This window comes from Perissodus microlepis, chromosome 6 (genome assembly GCF_051167445.1).
Source record: "Perissodus microlepis isolate ML-2025 ecotype Zambia chromosome 6, ASM5116744v1, whole genome shotgun sequence".
NCBI lineage: Eukaryota > Metazoa > Chordata > Actinopteri > Cichliformes > Cichlidae > Perissodus > Perissodus microlepis.
This window is the reverse complement of record NC_140466.1, coordinates 29,427,081-29,453,659: the sequence shown is the minus strand read 5'-3', so window position 1 is coordinate 29,453,659 and position 26,579 is coordinate 29,427,081. Positions and strand designations below refer to the sequence as shown.

The window sequence follows — 26,579 nt, the reverse complement described above, 5'->3', positions numbered from 1 at the left end:
GACTGATCTGATCAGGAAACATATATATTAAAAAACAAGAGTGGGCCAAGGATAGAGTCTTGAGGAACGCTGCATTTTAAATTGAGAATTAAAATATTTGAATTAAAATTAGCCTTTTTTTCTAAAGATGAATACAACCACCGTGATTTGTCCCAAAAAAGCCTCAAACCAGTTCTGAAGCCTTGAGTTGACCTTTTTGCCCATTACTATCTTGTTTTTTGAAACTGGACATAGCGAGTGAGAGATGAATCTGAGTGAAGAACCAAGAACACTGGACTCTCAGATGCTTGTCAAGCACAAATTAAGTATGCTCTAAAACATTTATTTGAGCTTAAATTTAACCAACAAAGCAAACATTAAGTTGCATTTAGTGAATATTACACTAAACTCACGAAAAAGGTTTCTATTTACAAAAAAGTGAGTCCTATAGTTATTTTTCCACAGATTTCTGTACAACCAGGCTTCAGACCTTTCTCAGACCTGAAGAATCCTTCTTATATTTATCATTTACATTCAAGTTTCTAAGAAAATAAGAGGGAACAGCATAAAAACAGCTTTTATTATTTTTATTATTTTCCTAAGCCTGTGAGTCATCTTCTTTGCAGACACTATTATCTCAAATAGTTTAACAGAAAATGTTTGTGTGCTCCTGGGTTACCCTCCAAAGAAAAGCTGGTTAAGGTTCTGATTTTCAAGAATTTCCATGTAAAACTAATTTGGCACTAATAACAGGGAAATATCAGGCTTTTATCTATCCAGTAAAATTAGATTAGCAAGTAACTACCTAATGGACACTGCTTTTATTTCCCCTATAATTAGTACCAAATTGTGCAGCTCTTTCCTGGCAGCCACACAGGAAATTACCAACCCATAATTTAGTGTCATCTTCACATCCAATAATGGTTGCACTTTTTAAAAACACAGGTAGCAGGAGGTTTTTCAAACATACACACACACACACACACACACACACACACACACACACACACACACACACACACACACACACACACACACACACACACATATATGTGTGGATTCTTGTGTCAGTATTGTGTCACTGCTGCCTATTGCATGCAGTAAACCACGGTCGTTGTCTGGTATTGCAGGTTGTGATGTTATCCTTGCAGACACGTTACATAACAGCTTGGCACACATTTTTATTCTGCTTTCTGAGACAAGTGAACATATTGTTGAATGCACATCTCAGTGATAGACTGCAGGCAGACAGACTCCTGGAAAATTTACTCCAGTTGCTTTGTGCACCTCCACCTTTATGTCTCACTTTTACCATCTATCTCTTGCTCCTTTGTTTGGCCACCTCCCTGCTGTCTTTGGCAGGGCCCCAGTCAGTCTGGCATGGTCCCTGCTGCAAGGTTCCCTTCTCCCCATCTATCACCATCATAGGCTCAGATTTTCTGCATAGTGGAAGCACCTCTCCGGAAGACCTGCCGGAATTCCACACAGCGATGCAGTCTCACACGCCCACACACACACACACACACACACACACACACACAAACACACACTGTTCATTTAGACACACAATCACGACTTGGACAAAATGCTGCTCCGCAAGGAATAGACAGGTGGATATATCATTTTTATCTTTTTATTTATTCATCTCTATCTGTCCAAGTATCCCCTGGCTTTTTGTCTCCTGGGCGGAAATCAGCCTGTTGAATAATTTAGTGCTGTTAAAAAGAGACCACCTGAGGGGAACAGAAGGGGGAGAGAAGGAAACAGAATAAGGAGAGGTAAAGTGAGGAAGGAAAAACAAAAAGAGAGACCTTTGGAAGAGAAACGCAATCCCGATTTGGGAGATAGTGGGGCACACCGATGCAAAGCAAAGCAAAGCACACAGAGAGACATGATCATGTTTAATTAATAATGGAGAGATCAGCCTATTTAACAAGGACACAGGCTGAAAGACTAGCCTGAGAGGAAAGCATGGGCTGGTGGGAGGAAGAGGTCAGGGAAGTGGCAGATAGTTTTCCTGCTTGGGTGTAAATGAGCAATGAAGAGGATGCTGGGGTCTGAGAGAGAAAAGAGAGGCATAAGGTTCCACCCGGGCTCGTCTGCTGTTCTATTAATAGAAGCCCTTGCACATTGGGGAGGGAAATCCAGCCAATTAGAATCAAGCTCCAGTACCAGCGGTAAACCCCTTACTCAGTCTCTCTCTCACACATTCATAGAGATGTCAGCTGCGTTGTCTTTGTCACTTATTGTCACCTGGATCTTCTCTTCAGGGACCTCCGTGGGAAGCTTACCACCAAGAACACTAATGATGTCCCCTCACCGATGTTTGGTTGGTTGTGTTGTGAGAAGGAACATCACTAGAAATGGTTGAAATTCACAGGTCTGATTATGTGATGCTATGCTGGTTTTGGGGAATTTTGAAAGTAATAGTGATGTAAATTAGGAGTTGCAGCAATTGATACACAAGCTATGAATTTGTTTTGTGAAAGCATAATTACTATACAGAGGCAATAGTCTAGGAAATTTATTTTATCTAGATCATCCCCTTGAAATGCAACATCTCATTTTCAAGTAGTCTAAAAATGTCTTTATTTATATCCGTTAGCCAGTAAACACTAGATGCTGAATGGTGTTTGGAGATTACACTTCAAACTGTATAGGTTTTCAATGAGGAGAGCCTAATGAAAAAAGGCAATTATTTTTGATAGGCAGACAAGGCTGTCTGCCAATCACACAATCATGTCCTTGAATCGCACACAAGGACGTTGCTTTCCGAATTGTTTTGGTCTGTTTACAACAATTTGTTCATAAGGAGGTGTGTTTGTTCTCCAGGAAAAGTGGGGGGAAGTTTCATTGACAAAACTGCAACCTAAGAAGAAGCTGCCAAATTGTGACACATGGAGGCGTGTTGTCTGCAGTCACTTGTGTCACTATAAGAAATGCTGCTAAATAATAAATGCTACTACTACTGCAACTAAGATGGGCATGAAATATATCTTCATTGATCCAGGCAGAGACGCTCCAGCTTTGCATATTATATATCAAAAGTATGAGAAACAAGGTGCAGCCAAGGTTCAGCTCCTCAGGATCAGGATGTAAGCCACCACCTTGTTATAGGCCGCAACAACATGAGAATTTACCTACTTTGTTTTTGAGAAATCAGAAGAAACCCCCACAATCCCAGGTTTGACCCTGACCAAAGTGAATTCATAGTTATTATTAGAGTTGTAGGAATGACTGAATATTATATGGTGTTGAGGTTACAGGATGATCGTTTACACCAAACTGCATAAATAAGGCAACAGCAATGATGCTCTGCTGAAATATACCAACAAAGCCTAAAGAAAAACTGATTTTATAATAATTTTACATTACATAAATCTTTGTTCATGTAAATTTTTCATTTGCTTTTGGAAGTATTAAGAAAATTCAGCAAAGAAACCAGGAATATAGTTTCACCATATGGGATAAAACAAATGTTTCTTTATCCTTCTTCAAAACAGTTATGAGCGATACAATTTACAAAATTAGCATCATGTTGTCTTCAACAAGATGTGAAGCCAGTGATTGAGCACAATTATTGATCAGGAAATTTAAAGGGCATATTATAAGGGAGACATGAGTCATTTTCCATTGTTATAGATCAATTTGTGACTATTTTTCACCCACAGAGGTCGCCCCCTGCTGCCATTACTAAATATATTCAGCTGTTGGCTTCAGTTTTGTGCTCCAGAGGTATGCCCGTGTTTTATCTACAGATAATGGTCCACTTCAAGAATATGCCAGTGATCTTTGATCATATTCTCTACAAACTCATTTTACATCGTGGGCCACATGCAGTTCATTTTGATCTTAAGTAGGCCACACCAGCGAAACTGTCCTTTCTGTCAGCAAAAAGAAGTCTAACGGCACATTTAGCAGAGATGTTATTTCAGCTGTATTTCTTAGTTTCTCTACATGATAAAGAAATTCTGCCGCACTAAATGAAAGAAATGTGTCAGCATGACTCTTGAATATAATGAGTAGAGCTGCAGAAAAAGTTCTGTCAGACTGTGCTGTAACAGATAGTTTCTGTTAATCAACAGTAACCAACATTAGTTTTCTTTTTCTTTCTTTCTTTTTTTGTTTCTTTACCATGGATCCAACCATTTTCCAAAGACGTCCAGTGGGCCAGTTTGGAGTCTTTGCCAGGCCGATTCCGGCCACCAGGCCTTATGTTTGACACCCGTGCTGTACAGCATTAGATACAAGTGAACACTGTATAATGCAAATAATTTTATGTTGCTTTTCTTTTCAGTTGAAAGTAGCAAAACATTTAGTTTGTGAGTTGGAAAAGTTTAATTATAAATTTTCTGACTCAGTTATCCAAAAGCCTTATTTGGATGCAAAAGTCCCCTTTTAGAGCTGCAGATCTGTTTAATTCTGTTAAACTGACTTCGGATGATTTAACTCTTTGCGTTGGTTTGTTTTGGTATCACATACTGTATCTTTACTGAGATGAAGGGTCAATAACTGTAGGGTTTATGTGTTTCTGATCTTTGCAGCTGTGCTTCATGCAGCTTGTTGACATGCCAAGTTGGAGACATCATCTCTGATACCGTAGTCAGGAATCCAGCACATCTCATTCGTTCCACAGACTCGAGGCTGAGATGAAAAGTGAACACTTGCTGCCTATAATTCTGTCTGAACTAACCAATGTATATACAGGAAAGGCATGACTCACATCACTTTCATACTCATCAAACCATTCAGTGAGCTTCTTTGCCCTTTAGGGAAGCATTTGTTATGCTTCACAAATCATTTATTCAAGTTATTCATGTTTGTCACGCCTCTGTAGTTGTCAGACATGTTCAATATCTGGACCTGCTCCTGAGAACCTTTTGTTTAATTCAAGTCAGACATCTGAGAAAAGAAAACTTTTTAAAATACAATTAAATAGGTCTAGGTGTAATTTAATCTAATGGTTTTGAATAGTTCAGGGTTAAATTAAATTACACTGAACACCAAAGCCTCTATATTTAAATTTATTTGTACTTGAATGACAATATAAATGACAGGCATGCAAGAAATAAAGTCCACACAGACAACACTGTAGAATCACTGGGGAAACATAAACCTCGTGCTGACAGCAGCAGTCGCCTTTCGTATGAGTTATGATGACAGAGTTTTCAAGCTTGATTGTGTCCTGCGTAACAATATGCGTATTCTGCACGAGCTGAGGAGAGTCCACCAATTTGCATGTAATACAGTTCCACTTGCTGTGTAACATTAAAAGTCTAAAAATATCAGCTCACATAACACAGGACAGTTCATCGCTGTTGTTGTCTTGGCAAGAACCCAGCTCTTAAGCTCGAAATATCACATCGCTTCATTCAAGTGAATTTGAAAGCTGAAACCATAGACTGTATATAAAGATGGATAACATGACCACGTCCTGTTCAGTTGTCCCCTGGTGGCTGGTTGCAGTATAGGTTAAAAAATCTACCAACTCCATGTTGAACATGGATGGAATTTTTCTCATCTCCTTTGGTTGATAGATAGATAGATAGATAGATAGATAGATAGATAGATAGATAGATAGATAGATAGATAGATAGATAGATAGATAGATAGATAGATAGATAGATAGATACTTTCTTTATAGCTCAAATATTCTTCATGCACTGGTCATATGTATTACAATACCAGAGGGGAAAAAGGAACTACGTGGAAGGTGTAGGTTATCTGTGCCAAACGAGTGTACTATTGAAATAATACACAGGCCTACTACATGCATCAGGGCAGTTGGAAAACAGTGCTTGGATGCATGAGTCACTCTGTCACTTCTGTCTCTCAGCTACAGATTCTCACTGATCTCACACCTATGGCTCTACCTCACAGTGTAACAAGGAAGGACCTTTGCACTCTTCTATTCTCCTGACTCTTCAGCCTCGTCTAAGGAGAGGAATATAGTTTTTCTTATTATAAACTTCAGTGGTTCCCAAACTTTTTTTGCTGGGCCCCCTTTGTTTTACAAGAAAAAATGTATGTGAGTGAAGTTGGCCCCCCCACCTTCTTCCAATCCAACAAAAGTGGTATCAAACGTTTGTGCTACGTTTGTGCTGGTTTGTGCTGCAAAAATTTTCGTTTGTGCTACTATCATTTTAAAGATATTAATAAAAATTTCTAGAGGTCATCAGAGGTCAACCAGCCCCCCCACATTAATTAAATCAAACAAAATGGGTGTCAATCAACTGTGCTACGTTTGTGCTGGTTTGTGCTGCTAAAATTGTCGTTTGTGCTGCTTCTGTTTTAAAGATATTAATGAAAATGTAAAGGTCAAAAGGTAAACCAGCCCCCCCACATTAGCCAAATCAAACAAAAGTGGTATCAAATGTTTGTGCTACGTTTGTGCTGCTTTGTGCTGCAAAAATTGTCGTTTGTGCTGCTATCATTTTAAAGATATTAATAGAAATTTCTAGAGGTAGATATTAATAGAAATTTCTAGAGGTCATCAAAGGTCAACCAGCCCCCCCATATTAATGGAATCAAACAAAATTGGTGTCAATCAGTTGTGCTATGTTTGTGCTGGTTTGTGCTGCTAAAATTGTCATTTGTGCTGCTTCTGTTTTAAAGATATTAATGAAAAGGTAAAGGTCAAAAGGTCAACCAGCCCCCCCACATTACCCAAATCAAACAAAATTGATGTCAAACGTTTGTGCTGGTTTGTGCTGCAAAATTTTTTGTTTGTGCTGCTAACATTTTAAAATTTTTAATAAAATAACGTCTTGATGTGTGCTTAATCATCCAGGTAAGTAAATCCCAAAAGGTTGATTCTGTTCATCTGGACATTTTCAGTTGAAGAAACGTTTCGTCACTCATCCAAGTGACTTCTTCAGTCTCAGCTGACTGCAGGTTTCCCCAACCTTATAAACAGTACATTTGCATAGTGAAGGAAACTAGCACCACTGAATGAACAAAGTGCTGGGGGGTTAGTTCCATGATTGTTAGTATGCAAATTCTTATGACCATTGATCAATGACAACTAATCAAAGCCTACTGATTAATGGCCATGAGTACCAATCGCAGAAAGTGGGGAATGGCTACAATCACAGCATTGTAGGATGGCGAAAGATGTACCCTTGGGCCCCCCTTCTCGATTCAGAGATGGTCAGCATCCTGACAGCCCGATGGACGAAGCTGTCTCTCAGTCTGCGTGTTCTGGCCCGGAGGCTCTTCAGTATCCTTCCTGATGGTAGCAAACTGAAGACGCTGCTGAAGGGATGAGTGGAGTCACCTGTAATGGAGAGGACCTTCCGGATGAGGCAGGTGCAGTAGATCTCCTGGGGAGGGAGGCAAGAGAGGTCCCCACAATGCTCTCGGCTGCTCTCACTACCCGTTGTTATTTTTTCCTGCAGAACCCAGTGCAGGAGTCATACCACACAGTGATGCAGCTGGTGAGGATACTCTCAACTGTGCCTCTGTAGAAGGTGCTCATTATGGGGGTTGAATCTCTTGTGCTTCTCAGTTTGCAGAGGAAGTAGAGTCGCTGTTGGTCTTCTCCACATTCAGGGACAGGTTGTTGTTGCTGTACCACTCTGCCAGATGGTTAACTTCACCCCTGTAGTAGATCTCGTCGTGGGTCAGCAGAGTAAAGAGAAGGGGGCTCAACACACATCCTTGGGGAGCCCCCGTATTCAGTGTTCTTGGGCTGGAGTTGTTGCTGTCGACCCGTACTATCTGATGCCTTCTTGTCAAGGAATCTAGCAGCCAGTTATACAGCAAGGTGCTGATCCCCAGCAGATCCAGTTTGTGAATGAGTTGCTGGGGAATGATGGTGTTGAATGCTGAACTGAAGTCTATGAACAGCACTCTGACATATGAGTCTCTAGTGTTGAGATGTGTGAGGGCTGAGTAAGGGGCAGTTGAAATTCCATCATCACTTGAGCGTTTTGACGAAAGCGATAATTTGATTTGATGCATGACTAACCGTTCAAAGCACTTCATAATGATGGAGGTGAGTTTGACAGGACGGTAGTCCTTAAAGCAGGAGGTAGATGACTTCTTGGGTACAGTAATGATGGTGGAGGCTTTGAGGCATGTGGGAACGGCGGTACTGATTTTGGCAAGGGATCTCCATACACTGTCTGGGGATTTGTTCACTATGGTCTGCAGAGTGGGCTTGTAGTCTGTGATGGTTTGTATTCCTTGCCACTGCCTCCAAGTATCTCTGCTGTCGCTGAAGCTTTGCTGTAGCTGATGCCACGTGACAGGTTTGCCCTTGCTGTTCTTTGGCTCACCTAATTCCCGGCTCTGAAGGCTTGCATTTTTCAACCTTAGGAGCATTTAAACCTGACCTGTGAGCCATGGTTTCTGATTGGCCCGGACAGTGATAGGCCTGGTGTCACGACCTGCAGGATCGGCAAGGTGCTGATCAGAATCTCTCCACTCCTAGCCCTCCTTCTCTTCTCTTTTTCCCTCTCTCCCCCCCTCTCTCCTTCTCTGCCCTGTTTTGCAGGGGCGGAACTCATGGCGGCTTCACGCCCTCGGTCCACGCCTTCCTGGATTGGGAACACCTGGGCCTCATCAGACCAGCTGGTATATTAGAAGGAGGAGATCAACTGTTCAACGCTGGATTGTTGTGAAGGCTCTAGTCAGTACACGTCTAGCTCAAGTTTCCTGTGCCTCCGTCTCAGAGACTTAACGAGTGTTTCTTTGTTCCTAGATTCCCCGTGTTTCCCCGTGTGGAGTGTGGAAGGAGTGACTGGTCGCTAGCGGAGAAGAGAGAGGTTGAACTGAGTGCGTGTGTGATTTCCCCATTTTCCCTGGAGCCCTGGACCCCTGCCCCTCACGTCTTGTATATAGCACTAACCCCGCACTGTCTGTACATACACTTGGTGAAGATCTGTAAATAAACCGTCTCTGTTTAAACGCTACTCATGAGTCCTGCAAGTGGATCCTCTAAGCAACCCGTGACACCTGGTCTCTGTGACATCATCAATGCATTTTGGGATGTAGGCAGTAACAGTTTCTGTATATTCCTGAAACTCTGTGGTGTTGTTGTGTGTGGCAGCCTGTGCTGGAAAAGCAGTCTTGCAGTGCCTCTGAGGACCCTACTGGCCACACCTGTACCTGCTTACGAACTGGTTTGGTGACTTTGACCAGGGGCCTGTGGGAACCCATGGCACACCTAGGTTTCTGCCTGTACTGACCCTTATGCAAAATAGGTGGAATTAAGACACAGTTCCAAAAGCAAACACAACTGATCAGTGCTGAGAGTGGTCCTGTTGCTGAGGTTGGGGTGATCCTGTAATCTCTTATGAACTACCTCCAACGCTTCTATGACTGGGATGCAAGTGAAGACAGATGTAACATCTCTCTCTCACTGTACATGTACTGTTTATAAAATTAGGGAAACATAACCTGCACAAACAAAACAATTTGCAGGACAAATGTTTGACATCAATTTTGTTCGTTTTGAAGAAGGTAGGGGGGGCAATTTCACTCACATTGAGTGAGGTTGGGAAAATCCTGCAGTCAGCTGAGACTGAAGAAGTCACTTGGATGAGTGACGAAACGTTTCTCCAACTGAAAATGTCCAGATGAACAGAATCAACCTTTTGGGATTTACTTACCTAGATGATTAAGCACGCATCAAGACGTTATTTTATTAAAAATTTTAAAATGTTAGCAGCACAAACAAAAAATTTTGCAGCACAAACCAGCACAAACGTTTGACATCAATTTTGTTTGATTTGGGTAATGTGGGGGGGCTGGTTGACCTTTTGACCTTTACCTTTTCATTAATATCTTTAAAACAGAAGCAGCACAAATGACAATTTTAGCAGCACAAACCAGCACAAACATAGCACAACTGATTGACACCAATTTTGTTTGATTCCATTAATATGGGGGGGCTGGTTGACCTTTGATGACCTCTAGAAATTTCTATTAATATCTACCTCTAGAAATTTCTATTAATATCTTTAAAATGATAGCAGCACAAACGACAATTTTTGCAGCACAAAGCAGCACAAACGTAGCACAAACATTTGATACCACTTTTGTTTGATTTGGCTAATGTGGGGGGGCTGGTTTACCTTTTGACCTTTACATTTTCATTAATATCTTTAAAACAGAAGCAGCACAAACGACACTTTTAGCAGCACAAACCAGCACAAACATAGCACAACTGATTGACACCAATTTTGTTTGATTCCATTAATATGGGGGGGCTGGTTGACCTTTGATGACCTCTAGAAATTTCTATTAATATCTTTAAAATGATAGCAGACATCTTTAAAATGATAGCAGCACAAACGACAATTTTTGCAGCACAAACCAGCACAAACGTAGCACAGTTGATTGACACCCATTTTGTTTGATTTAATTAATGTGGGGGGGCTGGTTGACCTCTGATGACCTCTAGAAATTTTTATTAATATCTTTAAAATGATAGTAGCACAAACGAAAATTTTTGCAGCACAAACGTAGCACAAACGTTTGATACCACTTTTGTTGGATTGGAAGAAGGTGGGGGGGCCAACTTCACTCACATGAAAAATGTTCGCGCACACATCCTCCAACCACACACACCCATATTTTGCTCCATTGCGGTTTATTTCACACCTCAAACATTTAGTAAACAATTAAGCAAATACAAGTAATCTGCAATAAATGACAGGTAGTAATAAAATAAACTACTAACTCTTTTATGTTACGTCCACACCTACATGGGTATTTTTGAAAACGCAGCTGTTTCGTCTACACGTAAATGGCGTTTGGAATCACCGAAAACGCAGATTTTTTTAAAACTCCTTTTTTGCGTTTACGTGTGGACGAGGAATACAGAGTTCGTCATGCAACATCAAAGGTATGTGCCTTTTTTCACGTCACGCTGTGCGCCACGTTATTGTTTACATGAGATGAATTGCAAAATGACAGATAGAGACGAAATACTGTTACTGTTAATCTGACTATCCTCAGGTTTTACACGCAGTTACTGTCCCTCCATTTACAAAGGCAGAGGCGTCACGATGTGATTATTTTGCGTGTAGTTGTTTTTTTCCTGTGTAATAATATTCAACATTGCTATCAATACATTTTTCAAAAAATGCCTCTCTGTGTAAAATAGGTTTAAAAACATAAACAGCTGTGGGATACTGTTTGTCCGTGATTTGAACCGGGGGAACAAATTGTGGCAGGATCAGCCTGATGTTATTTGTATCCCACTGTAACTTTACTGTATAAAGTATAGTATATCTCCAAAATGTCAGGAGTAGTTACTCATTACAAGAAGTGTTTGTGAACTAAAAATCACGAATGTGGGATACTGTTTGTCCGTGATTTAAACAGCCCAGCGCTGCTCCCGACGAAGGGAAAAGCAATTCTGCAGGGGAGACCTACCTCGGCACTTGTGCAGGTGAAGCCAAAGGGAAGATATGCTTCACCATATTTTCTAGTCTTTGGCTTAGAATGAAGTTGGTTTGGAAACATATTCAGTGATGCTTCATCTCCTGCTTTGCGTTTCTGTAGGCGCCCGTACTAGCAGTGTCCAAGCGTTTTGTTTTTTCCCCCCCTTTTCATCCCGCGCCCCCCTTGCCATGGCTCTGCACCCCCCCTAGGGGGTGGGCCCCACACTTTGGGAAAGTCTGTTATAAACAAACTCTGCTGTCCTCAAGCTCTTTATTTTTATTTTGTCACAGTACTCATATTAGTGACTCACCTCATATTAAGCCACTTAAAATGAAGAAGCAAAGTATTTCTGCAGCAGAGATGAGATTATCCACTTTGTTCATACTTGGATGGAAAGTAACAGAAGAAAACCGAACACAGCTCATGAACACAAACACCTCATACTAACTGCAGAGCACGGTGGTGGAGGTGTGATTTGTTTTGTAGCGAAAGAACGTGGGCACAAGCTTCAGTCAATGAGTCGACCATGAAATCTGTCTGATAGGTAAGACGTGGGTGTAATTGGGTCATGCAGCAGGTTTACGATCCCAGATACAGCAGCAAATCTACAACAGCATGGCTGAAAAAGAAAAGAATCAAGGTGTTGCAATGACCCAGGCAAAGTCCAGACGTCAACCTGAAACCCTGTGATGTGAAGAGAGCGGTGCATAAACAAATGACCGCAGTCTCTTTTATTTTCTTTATGTAAAGAAGATGGGCCAGAATTCCTCCACAGAAACTGATAAAGAGATAACAGAAAGCAATTACTTCAAATTATTGCCACTAAAAGCTGTTCTATAAGCTACTCAACGCTTGGCTGTATTTGTTTGTTTTTATTTTATTTTTTATTTTTTCTCGGTCTCGGTCTTCAGACAGGTACTTCAGTGTGTATATCACCAGATGCAGGAAATGTTTGCTTTTCTGACTTATTACCTGGTACTGAACTTTAACCCTGAGCTCCTGGAATATACTGTGTCCTTTGTCCGGGACCTCCCCTTCACTGAACCACTACAGGCGAGGTTCCCGCTCAGCCCACATTATTGATTCCCTGCATTATTCCATCCTCACTACCTTGCCTCTTGTTCCCCTTTCATCCTCTAATTTGATCTCTCTCCCTCCCACAGAGTCTCTCTTCATTGAGATGCCGTCCCCTTCCCCACATCCATCAGAGCATCGCCTCCCTCTCCCACTCCTCTTATCTCATTACTCTCTCTAATTAGCCCCAAACGAGCCCGTAGGAACCAATAACACGGCTTTGCTCACACATATCAATGAGTTTCTCACACACGCACAGACACATGCACATCTGCAAAGCCACATTTCATTTGTGTCTGTGTGTGTGGATCTGCGAGTGTGACTCACATCAGTCTTTTTGACTATTTGGACTTGCTGATATGGCCATTAGTTTAGACAGACCTTTCTTTGGTTCATTATGCAAGTAGGAAAGGAAGTGTGTGTGTGTGTGTGTGTGTGTGTGTGTGTGTATGTGTGTGTGTGTGTGTGTGTGTGTGTGTGTGTGTGTGTGTGTGTGTGTGCACGCGCGCTCGCTGGTCACCTCCTGGTATATAGTTCTGCCTGGGACAGAGTGGTTCACCATCAACTGTTCCCAAACAGACACCCATTTCCTGTGCCCAACTGAGATGCAAGCTGGTCTCACACACACACACACACACACACACACAGTGTTCACACATGCAAACCCATGTGCAAACACGCAAGCAAACAGACAAGTGTGCAAGTCCATTCATGCGATTAACTCTGAGCCCCAGCAAAAGTAATGAGATAATTTCCTGTTTGTTGTTTTTTTTTACTGTCATTTCACCAAATGTCATGTTCCTCTGTTTGTGAATGTATTGTTGGGACATTTTATAATGTAAACATTGCGTGTTGACAGTCAGACAGTTTTAAATGGAGCACTGTGTTTAATTATGGCAAGAGAAAGTCGTGTCTGACCGAGAATGGGAAGCAACCCAGGCACAGCTGCAAGTGCAGCTAAACAAACACTCATACATAAAAGATGAGTCCCCCAACCCCACCGCCCTCCCCACGACATACACACATACACGCGCTGCACTATATCTATAAGTGTTTACCTGAGTCTATTGACTAATCTCCTTTTCATGGGATTTCATTTACCACCTCTCCGTGTACCCTGGAAGTGGACAAACAAGGTTCCTCCGTTCTACTTGTTATTTTAAACCTGTATGGATCTGTGCACCTGTGCGTTTATTTCCGACTTTTCCGTCTCTCCTCTCCGTTTTCCTCTCCCCTCCTTCAGGCCCCAAGTCGGTCTGAGAGGACAGAAAAATACCTTTAGGTGTTTTTCATCAGCGCCACTCACCTATCTGTGTATAAAATGGGTTATATGCTGCCTCACCGAGCCTCAGCTCAGCCTGTTTAGCATTGTGTAATGAATTAAGAGTGCTGCCCATTATGAGTGTGTGTGCAAGCAGGTTAGAGTGGATCAATAGCATCCGTGGAGTGAAAGGAAACTAAATCTCTCATCTCTGTCCCCATCTCACTCAGCTGTATCTGTCTCCTTTATTATCGGTGCTCCCCCCATCCTCACCCCCCAACCCCCTGCTATCCCTCTCTCCTTCTATCTCTCTCTGCCTCTCTCTCTCACCCAGAAGCAATGAGTGACTTGAAGGGCAGAGGGTGAAAATAGGAATTAACCACAGAGCGCGAGTGAGTGACAGAGCCTGAGAGGAGAAGGAAACGGAGGGATAGACCATGTAAAAGAGATGGGAGAGAAAGATTGTCCCCGATATTGATCTGGTAATCCTCGTTGTGCTCTCTGGCGATTCTAATCTTCCTCCTACACAAGATAAGGAGACGCAAGGAAAGGGCAAGAGAGAGAGGGAGAGAGAGAGAAACAGACTACATGGTGGGAGGGAGTGGTGGGTGAAATGAAACTGTGGGAGGAGGAGCAGTGCCATCCAGTGGTTCAGAGAAACCCTGCACTCAGGGTTTCTTATTATGTCATTATCATACACGTGATAGTGCTCGTGGTAATGTTTCGTCAACATTGAGAGGTGCCTATTCGTAATGCAGTGATCGAACACTCGAACATATCACCTCCTTTCCCCTCAGCACAGAAGGAGCTACAAGAGTTCAACATGCTTTAAATGTAGGACGACATGTGTGGCATTATGTAGACACAAATACACGTTGAGATACACAATTTGTCCCATTAAACACAGTAAAATACTGTCAGATATCGCCAGTGTTTTAATGTGTTTAAACTGTTTTCATGCACTTTCTCACTTGTTTGTTTCCTTGGCCTTTTGCACATTATTTAACTTGTTTTTTTCTTGAGCGAAGACAAAATCACAGCTTCCGTGGCAAATCCTGTGTGCTTACATTTCCCACAGGGGTGCAGCTTAGTTAGTGTTCAAGTGACCGCTCTGCAAACGAACACTGACTGGCTGACTACATGTAGTTATTCAGCCAGAGTGTTGATGTCCCCACATCCACACACGTCCGCACACACACTCTCTGCCACACAAACATCAGAGACCACATTATGCACCCATAACAAATACAGTACTTTAGAGCCCGAGCATTTACACTGGCATCAGTCACTGCTTTTGCCACTGCAGACCTGAGGGACAGCCTCTGCAGCTCACTTTGTCATTTTACAGCTTTTTAAGGATCACTTCTTAAACAAGGTCAAGGAACTTGATATAACGTGATTTCACACAGATGAGTTATGGGTGGACTCAAGCAAAAGAGGACTCGAGTGTGACTTAGAAAGAATAAAGAAGTACTGTATAATACAATACAGTGGTGTACACTTGGAAAAGCACCAAGGTCACTGCAGTTAAATAACACTAAAAGTGTATAGTAAATTTAGTTTGCTGGCACAAAAACTTGCACAAAAATATACCTGAAACAACACTGTGTGTCAAAATAACTCAAAAAGCATACAGGAAATGTGTCTTCATTTTGAATTTTGCTCATTTTTGTCACATTTGTTAACACAACACTTAGTGCTGCATATGTTTACTTAGAGTGGAGTTATCTGTGTGAATGGCATGTTTCAGTCACATTGCTGCCTCCAATTTCACTCATTTGCATCTTCAGTTGTAAGCTACATGTATATTACCTGCCCAGCTAACACAGTCAAAGACTAGCTGGTGAACGTATTGGAGCATTAAGTCGGTCTATATTCAGATATTACCATTAAAAGTTGACAGAGTTTAAAAACAGAAGTAAAAAAGAGAATTTGTATTGATCTGCAGGCTTGAAACTCCAGATGAATTGTAATGCTGCTCCACATCTACTGAATGCATAATTAAGCAGCTGCTTGCTCGACATTCCACCATGACAGTTTTATAAGGTAATGGGTTTTGGCCACTAAAGTTAAAATGTAAAGTGCAGCCATCATCAGATCATTAGCTCTGAGAATGAATTCCTAGACCTGAATATCAGCATTGCTTAGGAGGTGAGACTACATGCAGGGTCCAGGTACTTCCTGGAGGTACCTGGAACTCCTGGAAATACCTGGAAGTGTGCTGTTGATTAACCCCAACCACACTATACTACTGCAGCTGCCTCAAGTGTGTTTTCTGATGCTAAAAAAAGAGGCCCAGTTATAGAAAAAGGGATCAACATAAGGATTTTTTTTATTATACTGTCTGCAAAATCAACATAAATCATCATAGGACATAAAACATAACTAACATTGATATAGAACATTTAAAACATTAACAGTGACAAAAGGCAGGTTGCTTACCATATTTGCACTACTTTTTTACCTTTTTATCACAGAGCTAAGTCATCCTGAGTGATAACAACCCTTACATGTGTGTTTTTTGTTTGTTTTGTTGGGTTTTTTTGGACAAGCTGGACTATTTTGAGATACGTTTTTAAAAGGGTTTTTGATATGTGGGTAATTCCATCTTATGCAGCCAATTTTTAGGACATTTTCAGCTCAAATATCTTCAATTTGCAATATGGTATAAGGTCTGAACATATACAAAGAGTCCTGTGAAATTTTAGCTTCATATATCAAATAGTTTTCAAAATATATATTTCTGAAAAATGATCCTTTGACCCACTTGCAAATAATTTTTTACACTTTGATATCTGTGGCAACGTTTGAACATGAATATCTCAACAACTATTAAAGATGAAAGCTGATATTTTCACTGGTCTTTCGTGCCATCACAATGATTTAGGATCTGTAATTTTGGACAGATACATCACAAAACGTCTGAGCGTTGGCTAATACTGTCTATGGATATAACTTTCTGAAGTGTTTAACTGAGAATTATGGTCATGTTCCGGTAACTCTCGAGACTTTGAAAAACCGAAAAACAGGAAAACACAAATATTTTAGAAATCTGTCAAAAACTTGTTTAAAACTAAAAATTATGGAATATTCACAGAACTCACATTTTTATGCTCAAATCTGAGCCGCCACACTGGACTAACAGAAACTAATCAAGCATAACATCCAATCACTGAAATGATTTTTCCTCTCCAGTAAGTAAATAACTATAATTTGTCATCTCAATCAAAATAATAATAATTTACTTTACTATTTTTTCTGCTTTTGGACAGCAACAGTTTTAGCATTTAGATTTAATAGCTTGAACAAACTAGATGATTAACCATTATATAAACATAAATTAAACTGAATTACCAATGCTGGCTTAAACCTTACTTTAGGTGGTGGTGTGATAAATTTCTTTTAAGCATTGTATGTATTCTGAAAGTACAGGTTGGGGTCATCAGTGATGACTTGGATCTCACTGGGTTAAACCTGGAAAAGTGTTGCGTTATCAACTAAGAATGGAAATAAAGAACTTGTTTGCTCACAGTAGCTTACTTAAGTTGCTTACTAAACAGCAACAAGGAAATACTGTTTGTGCTCCATCTGAAACATGCCTCTGTATAAACTACAACAGTTACTCAAAGAGCAACCAGGTAATGGGAATCCCTCAAAATCTTGTGGAGCTCAAACTTAAAGGCTCCTGTAGGTGCACTTTCAACCAATATCCCTAGCTGGATACAACATTTTGGACAATATGTGAACACTCTTAATTTAACACAAACACTCCTTTTCTTCCTTCCTTTCTATCTCCCCTTTTCCTCCAGCTGCATTTGACATCCTCAAGGGCCATTTATTAACATGGATTATTTGTCGAAATGAACAAAACCTGGCAGGAAAATAGCAGCCTCTCTACCGACCCCTCATCCCCACCCCTTTTCTCTGAGCCAATACACCACCAGAAGCCCCGCAGCAAGACTGAGATAAAATGAAAGAAAGACAGAGAGACATGTGAGAACAGCAGAAAGAATCCACTTTTTCATTGACCTTTTCTTGGAACATCATTCACAAGGCCCTGGGTTTGATTGCGTCTCTGTGTTTGAGATTAGCCATCAATAACTGTGTCGTTAATGTCAAGCCACCGCTGACCCGACTTCCTCTGGTAGGCAGATCGGAAGGAAAAAAGAGAGAGCAGCTAGCTGTCTAGTAACCCAAGCACCACAAAACAGACAAAGCTGGATCACAACTCCAGTGTTTGAACTGTGCAGGCAATCAAATAAAAAGGAGCCACATCCAGAAAGCACTGGCATTTGTACAGTATAAGACAATATCGATCCCTTTATTCACCACACCTGCTGCTGTACATCCTACGAGTGATGTAACAGTTTCAGTTCCACTGCAGTCGATTTTGGTCAGAAAATTAGGAATGTTGCCAGGGAAACAGGACTGTAAAATCAGTCAGTAAACGTGACAACATGACACACTGTTACATTATATGCCCAACATTTTTTTTTACATATAATCAGTTATTAGATCCACTATTCCATCCATTGGATGCATGGATGTCTTTATGGATGGTTGCTACATTTACATTTTTGTCACTATAACAAGACTATGTGAGGAATACTAATATTCACATTTACTACTGTACATTACATGAAATATATTACATGAAATTTTAACATCCTGTTTCCTCCAAATATTTTAGAAATGTTTGTTAATGTAATGTTAAGCTGTTTTGTTTTATAAGCAGTTAATTTGTTTTACTTTACTATTATAAATAAATAGATATTTATTAGCATTACTACATTATCTGTATTTGAAACCACAATATTGTAAATGAAAGAATAATGTATAAATGTTTATGGTATGACGTTGATAAGTTTGATAATACATTTAAAAATTACATTTCTTTACCATATTACCACAGACATGCATTTTTAGCTAACTGGTATGAATGTGAGAGTGAATGATTGTCTTTCTCTTTGTGTGTTAGCCTTGTATTAGACTGAACAGCTGTTAAAACCATGGTGTAACTAGCCTTTCTCCCTATGACAGCTGGAATAGGCTCCAGCCCCATTGCAAACTTGAATTAGACGAGCAGAAGAAAACGAATGGATGATTTATATATTTTGAATTGTATGATTGGAGGATATAGTGATACAAATTATTCTCAGGTTGAACTGGATCCTGAAAACCTTGCAGACAGTGAAGTAGATGAGACAGATGTTCTGTAGATATTCTGTATATAAAGCACCAGGTGTTTCTGTGTGACCAGTCACTGCTTCGGGGAGCAGATCAGGGAGACTGGGATATACTGGAAGGTAATATGTTAAGATTTTGCAGAACTGGGTGAGCTGACTTCAGATCATGACATTGGGGATCAAAGGTTGCCAGGTTTGCCTCTTTGGATGATGTGCGCGCCCTGCGCTGTCAGCAGGATGTGAATTCCAAAAAGGCTGACAATCTTGAGAAACCTTAATAATAACATGGAATTTGATCAAGTGTGTTTATTTGATCATTTTCATCATGTGGATTTTATTTATTTATTAATTTTTATTTTTTATTTATATGAAGGGAAAATCCCAGACCAGTACAAACCATTTACACTTACACAGTGTGACACTGCTGCCTACCTGTAAGCAAGGATGCAGACCAGGAACACCATGCTAGCACCTTGATGAGGAGGAAGGCCGAGGCGCCAAAGCTACAGTCGAATATGGGGATAGCGACAGAGCTGTTGGCATAACTGGTATTATACATAAGGAAACAGACGCAGAGGAAATCAACGGCTGCCAGGTCCTTCAGGTAGATCCCAATCCTCCTGGAAGCCTGCTGATGAGCTTGGCAGAAGTGAAACGCCTTGCCAGCGAAGAGAAAAGAAGGGAGCAGATTTACAACTGAAGGAAAAAGTTTCAACAGTTTGAGATTGATTTAATTACTCGTGAAATTCTGCAAAGGAAAATAAATTAGGTCCCTGTGTCTGTGATCCTTTTCCTTTAGTCAATTAAAACATAAAACTAATGAGCAATGCTCTGCTGAGCCACATGTGACACACTACTGTTTATGAAATACCCAAGATCCAACAACATCGCTAAACATCAACTCAACTCATCAACTCACAGCTTGACTCAAATGTCAAGCTGTGCACAGATCACAGTCGAGAAAAGAAGAGTCCAACAGAAGAGCCAGCGCATCCAGTCCAAATCAAGTTTATTTTTAGAGCAATTTAGAATAAATAAAACTAAAAAAGTCTGAAAAAAAGATTATTAAGTGTCAAAAAACTGAGTAGAAGCTAACTCTGGTACTAATCCCGTGGAGAACATGTTTGTTTTCAAAAGGGATTTTAAAATCTCAAGTGTAGGAGCCAGCTTAATATAGAGAGGCAGTTCATTCCATTATTTGTAACCACAACAGGAAACGCTCGTCCCGTGGGTGCTTCAGTCTTCACAACAAGAAATGACCAGTCAGAGGAGCCAAGAGATATGTGCAGAAGATGTGCCAGGTAGGCAGGAGCCAGACCGTTTCAAAATTTAATGAAAAGTGCCCTGAACCTGAAGTTCAGGGCACTTTTTTTTTAAGTGAAAAGTAAAATTCAAGCTATTAACAAAGCAGAACTCACATATTTTAGTTAAATAATATAGATAATAAATCTTATCCCAAAGTGATGGAACTGTTTCCTACAAAGCTAATGTGACTTTGTTTTTTGTTTCTCACTAATCTTAGTTACTTTCACATTAACACTTGGTAAAAACTTAACTTTTAATTTCACAGAGGTGAAAATTTGCTTTGCATTCAGAAGTCAATTAAGAAAACTCATGTTAGTGTCTTAAAAGTTTGAGTTAGGTTTCCCCAAACTTTTACTTACAAGCTCTCAGTGCTGAAAAAGCAACTGAAAATGGCAAAATCTAATTTTTCAAGGGCAGCATTTTTTTCCAGTGGCAGAAGCAAGCTTCTATAGTCAGCAGTATAGCCTGTAGAAAAACTAGGATTGTAACGTATTCCTCTGCCTTTGTTTGCCTGCACAGTGAAGGTTTGTCATCACGGGGTTTTACAACCATTTTTCACTTATAAATAACCTTCTTCCTTTGTAGCTTTGATTGCTAAAAGACTTTACACAAGGCTGATTGGATGCCTGTTTGATTTGATTTTTTCAAATTACACTATAAAAAGAGTTTTTTCCTTCAGCGAGTAAAAGAGAAAGCTCTCTGGGCATCTTCAGGGCAAAGAGTCAAAATTCAGTAAAAATCCTTGGATTTTTATCTTCCTACATTTTCAAATGGTCTTAGTAACGTCTTCATAGTATAAGGGACACATTTCAGAATATTGATTTGGTAATGTCAAATATCTGTTTAATAATTCAGAGTATTAAACCTAATATTTATATTTTTTCTTTAAAGCAAAGCAGAATGCTGGGAGCCAAAGGTAGGATTAATTTAAGCACTATAGTATAGTAATACTATCCAAGTATACTAAAACATCAGCATTGTTGCTACTATTACTCACTGGTTTTGCCTTGTTACCAAATCTTTATTTTCACATTATCACCCCCAGTTTCTGGCCACATTTCAGTGGAGTCAACTGTAATCACTGTTCCTACCATGTTATTACTGATAATTAATTAATAATTTAGAAATTTCCACATTATCTCCTTCTTGATTCTAACTTGTTACCGTGCTATTACCACTTTGTTACAATTGTGCTGTGCTGAAACAAAAGTGCTACCCAGAATGTTTTGGTTTGTCTCATTAAAAAAGAAAAATAAATCAGAGTTAGATATGTATGTAACAATAATTGACCAGTATATTTTATCAGACTGTGGGTGTCTAAAGACAAACGCTCATGTCACATGACTCCACAGACAGACCCTGCTTGGACTATTTAAAACTGTCCCTCTGAGATCTTTTACCATAGATTGACCTGAACAGGAGACCCACCTCCACATTATGATGATGCAGGTAAGAATAATGCAAGCTACACATTATACACATGCACAAAAAAACTTTAAATTTAAAATGATATGATGATATGATATGGTATATTCTGCGTTTGACAGGTTATTGATGTATGGTTAATTGACTTGTGCGAAAATTGTTCAAGTAATTGTACAAATATATAAATAACAGAACTGTACTGTTTATTAGACACGTTCAGTTTAAACAGACTCCAGAAAAAATACAAATATATTATTTTCTCTCAGGTTTGGTATAATCTGCTAAATAAGCTCAGTTTCAGTTTAAAAGAGGATTAAAGGGGGGGGGGGGGTGTTGGGGTTGAAGGCTGCAGACATCAACAAAAATGCCAGACTACCTCATCCTAACAGATAACCTACGTGTGCTGCCTGTAATCTCTTTCTCACTGTTGACTTTATCCTGTTACCTGATATTTTTAGTTAACCATTAGCAGGCACACCCAGTTCCGCTGACAACGTGTCATCAGTTTACAGACGCCTGACCTGTGACCTCACTCTCTGTGACGCATGCACAGAACAAATGTGGGGGAATAAAATAGATTTTGCTTCACTGAGCCCGTGTAACACCCTGTTGTCCAGAGAAGTTACACAAATAATTGCAAAACTTTATGGCAAACATCAGAGTCATCCTGCAGGGAAACCCCAAATGTCATCACTGCTGGATACTAGTGGTATCAGAGCAGAGGTGGCAAAATTACACACATTGCTTACTCAAGTAGAAGTACAGGTACATGTGTTAAAAAAAAATATACCAGTAAAAGCTGGTAAGTACTGAAGGAACTTCTTTTCTCAGGTACAAGTGAAAAAGTACAGACTCTGAAATATATTCAAAGTAAGACAGCAAAAAGTAACTCTTTGAAGGACAATTCTATTCTTATTGTTATGCAAAGGTAACTGAATGGTAGCTCTGGAGATATTTCTGTATATTAATATAATAATGAAATAATATAAATACATGAGAATACAAATGTTTTTCCAATCTAAATACTAATTTTGACGAATACACTCATCTTTCATCTGTTATGTTTTTTATTTTTTATTTTTTATTTTTTCAATTTTTTTATTTTTTCAATTTTTTTAATTGACTTTTTTTATGTTGTCTACATTGTAGATGGTGACGTTGCTTCCATATCCAAACAGAAAAATGAAAAAATACAGCAGCTGGACTTTAGCTAACAGCACACTGTGCAGCAAACAGCACACACTAACAGTTTGCTGATCTTTGTTGAGCTGATAGAAACGTTTGAAATTACCTGACACTTAAAAAGTGTTACTGCTCGCTCCTCTTCGGTAGCGCTAGCTCTACACTAAAATACTGCGATCACAACTTACACCCGTTCCAGCCCACTTTAACCTCTGAGAGTAAATGTTATAAATAATACATGTGAACTACAGGTAAGGAGCCTGCTTTGAAAATGTAATTATAAAGTACAGATACCTGAAAATTCTACTTAAGTACAGTAACAAAGTAATTATACTTTGTTACAAAGTAATTGTACTTTGTTACATCCACTTCTGTATCAGAGACATTGTGAACTGAAAACAAAGATTATGTTCTATAAATAAATTTTGTTATATTGAAGTATTTTTAAGAGGCGACCAAAAGAACAAAATATCTGCATGATTTTCCGTCATAAATAAGACAAACATTTTTCTAGGGTACAGGAAACCAGTGTAGATACTGGAGGTGCTATAATCTCTTTCCTCTCCTCTAAGAGACATTCCTCGTAGCTCTGCTCGTTCTTGTGGCCTCAGTCCACTCCAGCTCCCAGTTTTACCTTCCTATTGACTGTGATGACATATATCGCAATGACAACACAAGCTCCAGTGGAGTCTACAAAATCTACCCAGGAGGTCCCACTACTCCCCTGCATGTCTACTGCGACATGGACACTGATGGAGGGAGATGGACTGTCAGTATCAAATCCTATCATCATATTTTCAAATAAATGCCAAAGTTTTGGGGTGGGGTGGGGGGGTGTCACCGTGCTGCAGAATAAAACATGTATTTTTGTGCTGACAAACATGTCTGTTTGTCAGCACAAAAATACCAAGCTGAATTTCATGAAACCCTCTGGAGTGGTGGCACCTGGGCAAAAATGAAAAATTACATCTTTAATTATGATATATGTTTTTGGCATCAGTGGAGAATGCAGATGTGACCAATTAATAATGTTAGATAAATATATAGCATTTAATGTTAGTAAACATTAAAGGTCTCAGTTTGTTTCGTAATACCCTCTCAGGTATTTCAGAGGAGGATCGATGGGACTGAAAGCTTCTTCAGGCCCTGGAGGCACTATAAGACAGGGTTTGGGAATGTGGCTGGAGAATATTGGCTGGGTGAGTGCAGGAAGGAGAAGTGCATTAAATACAAGGCGCTTGTGCTGCTTTTAATCTAAACTTGGTGTGGCGAGATGAAATGATGGCGCCTGGGAAAGAAACAGTGTCAGAAATAGGATGCTGGTGCATGGTGCAAAGTGAAACAGAGCTGTGTGTGTGTGTCTTTCCTGGTCTGGAAAACATCTTCCTGCTGACTATGAGGAAAGAGAACGAGCTGCGGGTCAACATGGAGGACTGGAACGGAGAAAGGAGGTCCGCACAGTACTCCTCATTCTCAATTGAGTCTGAGACTGTTGGGTATCAGCTTCACCTGGGCAGCTTCACTGGCGGTGCAGCAGGTGAGGAATGTGTCGGGCACAAGAGACTGTGGATCATTTTTAAACCTGGCCAAAAATAAAATTATAATAATGAAAGAACATATTGATTTTTAAAATTTTGTTTAAGTGGAAAAATCCCATTAAAGAGATATGCCAGTGTATCTTATTAATTTGAATAATGTTTTTTTTTTTTTTTTATCTTAATGGTTTGCAAAGTGCAGTATTTGGTCTGTAAAGAGTCATTCTCTTCCTTTGAAAGGAAAAACTGCTAAAGAGACAATTGTTAAGATAATAATTAGGAATTAACTGCTGAAAATAAAGGCTGAGGAAAAGTTCCAAACTATTTTCCTCTACATATTATCTCCAAGTAAATTAACTACTTCTGTCAAACACAAAAAGCCAAATAACAAATACAAACCCGTGTGAGAAAAGTAAAAAAAGACCATAGAACCTTCTTAGTCTTGACTGCACTCACATTTTCCCTGTTTTCTTCTTCTAGGGGACAGTTTATCTGAACACAACTCCATGAAGTTCACCACATACGACAAAGATCAGGATCTGTGGGATAAAAACTGCGCTCAGCATTATTTGGGTGGGTTCTGGTACAAACAGTGTCACATCACTAACCCAAACGGCATGTATGCGCCTCATGGAGCCATTGAGTATGATAACGTCCACGTTATTTGGCAAACATGGAAGGGCTGGAACTACTCCCTCAAGACCATTGCCATGAAAATTCGATTAAGACCTAAGTGTTCATGCAGAAATTAACCTGATTTTCTAAAGATAAACAAGATTATGATAGTACCCACCCTCCATCGCACGAGAAGAGCTGGGATGTGTGGGGACACCATCTCTGACACCCAAGTTGTTCTTGCTGAATTTAATTTACAAGCAATAAAGAAACAGTTAAAGCACCCATTTATTTCCTTTTTTTTTTAGTTTAGTGCCTTGTTTCAAAAATACAAACTGTAATAATAGTTTAAATCTGCATACATCTACTTTTGAAATTTCTTATTACAATATTATGTTATTTAATAACATATCGACCCAAATATCAGTAGTATTGATACTAACACTGGTAATGGCATCTGATCGATACTAGCGCTACAGGACTGATACTTTCTCTCTATCCTCTAAGATAGAGTAGACTAAGTTTAAAAGTTGCAGTTAGTAGGAGGAGGAGAAGGAGGTGCCATTCAGCTCCTATTAGAAACTGTATGATATGCTACTGGAAAAGGTGAAAGGCATTTTCATTGTGCTAGCTCTTTCATAAATATAATAAATGGTGTTTTTTTTAACCATCTCTGTTCTTGACTTCTGTCATTTTTCAAAGAGTCTACATGCTTGCCAGGAGACTAACATCAGGGGCAGCAGAGCTTTGAGCTTAAAGCTAATTTCATCTGGCTAACTAGCTAACAGGGATAATGCTAGCATGTTCGTCGATAGCTTTCTGATGGTTTTTTAATTCTTATTTTGATATTTGCTGTTTTCACACTCATTTAAAGTCCATACCTTGTACTTGACCATTTTCATTTACTTACTATTAGTAGCGGCCTCTCACGAAGCACATTATATGTTCCCAATTTTTAGTTGAATCTGCCAAAGATAACCCAGTTAGACAGGTATTAAATATTATATTAGCAATATTTATTAATATTCCCAAGTGTAAATTGCCCTATGGAGTTACAAATCAAAGTTAAAAATTTTGGGGACAAACGGGGAAGTTTGGGAGAGAGGTAGACATCTGTTAAACATGGTGGACGCTCTGTCATGGTTTAGGGCGAAATTTCAGCCTGTGGTATTAGAGAGATCTCCAAAATTGATGGAATTATGAACTCAGATAAGTACCGTCAGGTTTTGGTCCATTAAGCAATATTATTTAGAAAGCATCTGAATGGCAAATGCCTCACTTTCATCATGACAGTGATCCCAAACTGACTGCCAATGCAGTGAAAGCATACCTGGATGTAACACTATCAGTCATGTATGTCAGGAAGAGTTCAGGCTGTGTTGAAAAATAAAGGTGGTCATACTAGATATTGACTCTGAAGCTCATTAGAATTGCACAAACTCTGTTTGTGCCTTATATGGTGTATTTCCATGTTCATTTACATATTTCGGTAAATCACTGCACCTATTTTGCGTTTTCATAGCAAAACATAGAGGAATGTCTAAAGACTTTTGCAGCGGTATAAAAAGAAGAGCCCGAGTGACACTGCCCACTAGTTAGTGAAGTGACTCTTATTTTTTTTAA

At 39.7% G+C, this 26,579-nt stretch overlaps 1 pseudogene across 1 annotated transcript; it reads left to right on the top strand.

Moving 5' to 3' along the window:
* Positions 1-8,487: 8,487 nt before the first annotated feature.
* Positions 8,488-25,591, top strand: LOC146385893 (microfibril-associated glycoprotein 4-like; annotated as a pseudogene). Its single transcript, XR_014800420.1, has 5 exons — positions 8,488-8,556; positions 23,321-23,575; positions 23,909-24,005; positions 24,152-24,343; positions 24,822-25,591. The product of XR_014800420.1 is annotated as a microfibril-associated glycoprotein 4-like (transcript).
* Positions 25,592-26,579: the final 988 nt, after the last annotated feature.